The following is a 5,135-nucleotide window of genomic DNA, read 5'->3' on the forward strand; positions in this document are numbered from 1 at the left end:
TATCACCCAAAATCAGCATTGCCCAGTAAATTTGTCCATGGCCCTGCCAAATAACAATAAACCTCTTCGCAGAAAACAGACACACAGATAAATAGCTAATCGATGAATACAATAAAGTTTTAAAAAAGTTTAAAAAGGCTATCTGTAGACATGGAAAGTCATAGAAAAGGTCCACATGACACAGTAGGTTGGATCATCAGTATTGTCATTACTGTAGAATCTTTCCTCGAGTGGAGGCCTCACTGCTTCTCTAAAAAATAATTTCTTTACAAACCTGGTCTCTGCAAAAATAATACAAACAGGTTTTCCTATTGTCCGGCTTTGAAGTTGGTGGAAAGGGAAGGTAGTTTCCTCAATTGACCGTGAAGGGGTTTTTTTTTTTTTTTTTAATTCTCAGGAGCAGTGCAGCAGAGCAGCACTACAGGGAATCGAGTATGGCAGCAGTTGAATGATGTCTCTCTTCAAGTTGTTTGTGGAGGTGACGGCTGAGTGAAATCAGCCCCATTTCACTGACAGGCCTCACATCAGCACTTAGCACTGTTGGAGATGGGTACCACACACTATGTGTTCTACCTGTGTGTATGTGCGTCTTTGTAAATGTTTGATTCTCATTTTTAACCTTTTTTACAGGTAAAACTTTATTTTGCCAAGTACACCACCTCTGTTTACCTTTGGTTGATATGTATGTCATCAGTCAGCAGTCTGTCATGTACATGTTGCCTCCATTTCTATGCTTCTTATTATTTACAGGTTTGTCACTAATTTTATAGCAACAACAATTCTGAGCCCATTGAGGTGCTTTAGATTTGCTGAATGAGATTCAGGTTCCACGCTGGTGTGAGACTGACCAGCGACTGGAATTAACACACAGAGTAAACCGCTTCATGTGGGAGCAGTCAGCCAGTCACACACTCACCAACTGTATGTGCAGACACTGGTGTCTCAACCTTGGAAACAGTAGTAGTGTCGTTTTGACAAACGACAGCGCTTCGTTTTCAGAATTCAATTAACTTGTTGTTTCAGCACTCACCTCCATGGGTTTCTGGCCTGTGTGCACAGGGCTCACATTTGAGTGCAGACTGTGCAATGTACACCGAACCTGTTTCATAATACAACACAAAAGCCTTTTGTATGATTTTATTATGTTAACCACAAGCTTTAACTTTGTCATTTTTTTCTTCTGTGTTGCTTCAGTTCTGCTTTTGGTGAACTTTGTTACAGATTTCACTTATTATCACTGTTGACAATATTTCAAAGTACAACCAGTGCTGTCTGAATGATGTAATACTGAATACTCTTTGAAAGGTTGAAATATTATTTTCAGAATGAAATACAACTTAAAGTATCCATTGCCAAACGCTTCTGTTAAATGTTCACCTGACGATCAATGAAAAATCAAAGCTGGTGTAATTATAATTTATCATACTTTTCTATGTGTTTTCAATTGGCAATAAGCCGACTCATTTACAGACGCAGCAAGATAATCTTTCAGTGAGTTGTTGTATGAATGATGATGTAAAGTTTGCAGAACTTGCACTTAATGTTGGGAAGACTGGTGTGGATTCAAAATTGTAATACATAAAATTGTATCTGGATATCTGTGCTCTTTGATTCTGTGTAATTCTTTTACGTGGAGACAAGAAATGGCTTTTATTTTGAAAGAGGATTGTAGGTTAAATCCAGTGCCATCACTTATAGTATGATACATTATTGTATTTTAAAATCATCATTATGATAAAGTAAAACAAAAGTTTGAATGCGTTTAAGGAAAATGATTGAAATGACTTTTACCAGCATCTGTGGTAGTAATGATCTGAAAGGACAGCAACAGAACAGGCACAAGAAATGTTAAATGAAGAGATGAAACAGCCACATTGATCAACGAGGCCACAGCAGTGCATTTGATGATGGTCATTTTGAGATGTGGGACAGTAAAAATCATTTGATTTAAATATATTCTGTAAAAATGTTCAGATGACGCCTTTCAGCCATTCAAGTTTTCATCGACTTCTCTGGAGTGAAAACCGGTAAGTTTGTGTTCATTCTTGGTTTTTTCTTGTTAGTAATAAGTTCCGTGTGTCTGAAGTATTTGTTAATGTCAAAATCCTTTGCAGATGTCACCACGACAACGTGAGTGAAGGCGCCGACGGCGGCGTTGTGGAACAGGAGGTTAAAAGAGGAGGTGAGCGTTTATAATGTTTAGTTGAAATCACAAGAATGAACATTTGGAGGAAAAAGAAGATGTACTAGTTTAAGATTTGTAAAAAATGATCATAGAAGAGCTGAAACAATGACTGAATGAAATGAATTCTTCATTTAGCTGATTAAATACCTAAAAGTTAAATCAAAAATGAGTATTTTGCGCAGTTCCAGCTTCTAAACTGCAACATTTGCTGCTTTTCAAACTGTGGCAAGAATCTCCACTAAAATCTAGATAGAAGTAAAGTAAAGTATTATTATTGTGTACAATCTACAAAACAATTAAAAACCCAAACAGTCACACCAAATGAAAAAAAAAAATAGGTTTAAGTCCAAAATAAAATAGTATTTGTATTTTACATTGTACCGATGTAACTTTCTTAGCACTTAGGATAGAAGATATATGGAGAACCATTAGTACTGGACTACTGTCACTGTCAGAAAATAACAGAAATAATAAGTAAGTTACAGGAAAACAAAGGAAGACATGATGAAAAATAACAGTTTCCTTCAGTAAGATTCTCTGCTCCATTTGAATTTAGGGATTTATTCTGGAATAGGCGTGTTTCCTCATCAAACATACAGAGACCAAGGGTCAGAGGTCACAGTAGCTGCCTAATTGATGGTCAAATTTGAGAACAAAATAATTTTTATTATTATTTCTTAAATAGACAGTTTGCTGGGCGCCTGTCAGAGTCGGGTCACTCACTGACACGACAATAAGACACTGAAGCGCTGAATGTAAACAGTAAGACAGTCGTGGGAACAAACGCTGAACAGAGGGTTTGTAAATTGGCGAGAGCTGACCGGCTGTTTGAGAATCATCTTGCAGCTGCTGCTAACCGAGGGTCACAGGGCTCATCTGTAAATAATGAGCTCCCATTGATGTTGGATTTTAAAAAGGTCTCTGTGTTGGTTCTCGTCTTTATTAAGAAGATGTGACAGATATTTAAATGAACTACAGCTTCTCCAAAGACAGCTTCACGTTAATGCAGTTCTGTTGATTGAAGACAAATCGTCTAATAATGTCTTAATGATCTGATAACAGCTTACAGTTTATCAGTGATTTAAAGGAAGCTTAGGTGTTTGTTAACTAATCAAAGCCAAATCAAAGTGACGTGCAGTTCTATTCAGGATGAACTAGTGAACTTTGAAAGAACCAGGAATTCAGTGAAGTGAACATCTATTTATTTGACTCTTATTTTGAAAAAACAGGCACATAAGATACTGATGCAGTGGACTGAACACCCACTGCACACATACTGCTATGAGAGGGGAGGCAGGTCAGTGGTTTACATAATGAACTCCACATGAAAAAGTAAAACGTATAAAGAAATATACAAATACAGTCACATTCAGTTCACACAGACTTGATACGCAGACTGCAGGAAGCCAACAGGAAGCGAAAGGCTGCAAACGAATATCAGCTTTACAACAGTGACGAGGCTGTCGCTCTTCTCCTGTTACCTTCTGATCTCTAATAGGTGAAAAGTGTGGATGAATAATTCAGAAATGCAAATTAAATAAATACCTGCTAACAAAGAACTCTAGTAAATGAGCCTCTACAGTTATTTTATATTGATCTGTCGTTGAATCAGTTTTTAACGTGTCATGATATTTACAGTCACAATCCAATACAAAGTATTTCCATGACCTAGATTAGAATAAAACTGTTTTATAATCCAGTGATCTGTGGTAGTTACAGGTGATAAAAATAAAAAATCAAATCCTACAAAAAGACCCCAAACATGAATAAATCAATAATTCAATTACCATGAACACACACAGGCTCAGATCCTCACTAGAGACCAAAAGAGTTCCCAATAAACTAAACTTCCTGTTTTCCAAGTTTACAGTGAACCGCCGCTTTTTGGAAAACCCAACCTTTATTTACTTTGTGAAGTTGGAAAACATTAAAAAACAAACGACGACGATGTTGGTTCTGCTCTTTTTGTAGGTTTTGCTGACAATAATAGAGAATTCCTGAACTAATGGCAAGTTTACACTTATGGAGCTTAAGATGCATCCAGGCTGTGTCTGTGGCTCCTTAAGGAATCATGAAATATACTTATACTATACTAAAAATCCTCCCAGCCAGTAAAGATAATGATAAATTAAAGATAATGATGTTGTGGTTAGAAGCAGGTCGGAAATCGATGTGAAACGATGTCCAAGTTTTAGCTTGTTCATTAATTTACATCCAAACAAGTCGTAGTTTCACAGTAAATGTCCATTAAAGGTGTAGTGTTCGAGGGTGATTCAGTATTATCTCTGGTCCAGTTCCCAGTTTATGAAAGCATCATGATATTATTACTTTACTAGTTTTTAAAATGTCAGTGTTCGATCCCAGAATCCAAATAATAAACTATTTAAAAACCTAAAACGAGTGGCATCAAACCCTTTAAACTATTTTTATGTTGCTTATTGGTTTCTCCACCTTTTCCAAACCAAACTGCTCCGTCTCTTTACCAGCTTGACGACACAGGCGTCTAGTTACACGTTAATTACTGCTGCGGTGCCACAGCAGCTTCTCAGTAAATACGTTCTTGTAGCTCGGGGGAAAAAATTCAAAACAACAAAATGAGTTTATGATATAAAACTGAGAAAAGCAGCAAATCTTTGCAGATGAATCTCTGGATGAATGTCGTTACAGATGCAACAAGCTTCATACTTTAACACAGAAAGTGGTGATTACAGGATTATGGCAAATCAAATTAGCCAGTGTTCACTTTTTATTTGATTCTACTGTAAAATCATTAGTGAACTGTCTCACTAGTCACGTTTGCTAACTGCAGCTACCACATCTGGTCGAACCAGACCACATGAAGCTGAAGCACCTGATGTGGATGATGTTCTTATGAGTTGGACTTAAAACAGAAAGGAAACGCTGCTCTTCAGTCTGGTGTTAAATTAAGGGTTTAAAACATTTTCATATC

At 36.8% G+C, this 5,135-nt stretch overlaps 1 protein-coding gene across 1 annotated transcript in view; it reads left to right on the forward strand.

Annotated features, from left to right (window-relative positions):
• capn7 (calpain 7) overlaps positions 1-1,597 on the forward strand; it is a 12,580-nt gene extending 10,983 nt beyond the window's left edge. The window contains exon 21 of the mRNA XM_026371918.1: positions 1-1,597. This exon is cut by the window's left edge and continues 893 nt beyond it. The gene's annotated coding sequence lies outside the window, so the exon portion shown is untranslated.
• The last annotated feature ends 3,538 nt before the right edge of the window (positions 1,598-5,135 follow it).

The sequence above is a fragment of the Anabas testudineus genome, chromosome 16, assembly GCF_900324465.2.
Source record: "Anabas testudineus chromosome 16, fAnaTes1.2, whole genome shotgun sequence".
Taxonomy (NCBI): Eukaryota; Metazoa; Chordata; class Actinopteri; order Anabantiformes; family Anabantidae; genus Anabas; species Anabas testudineus.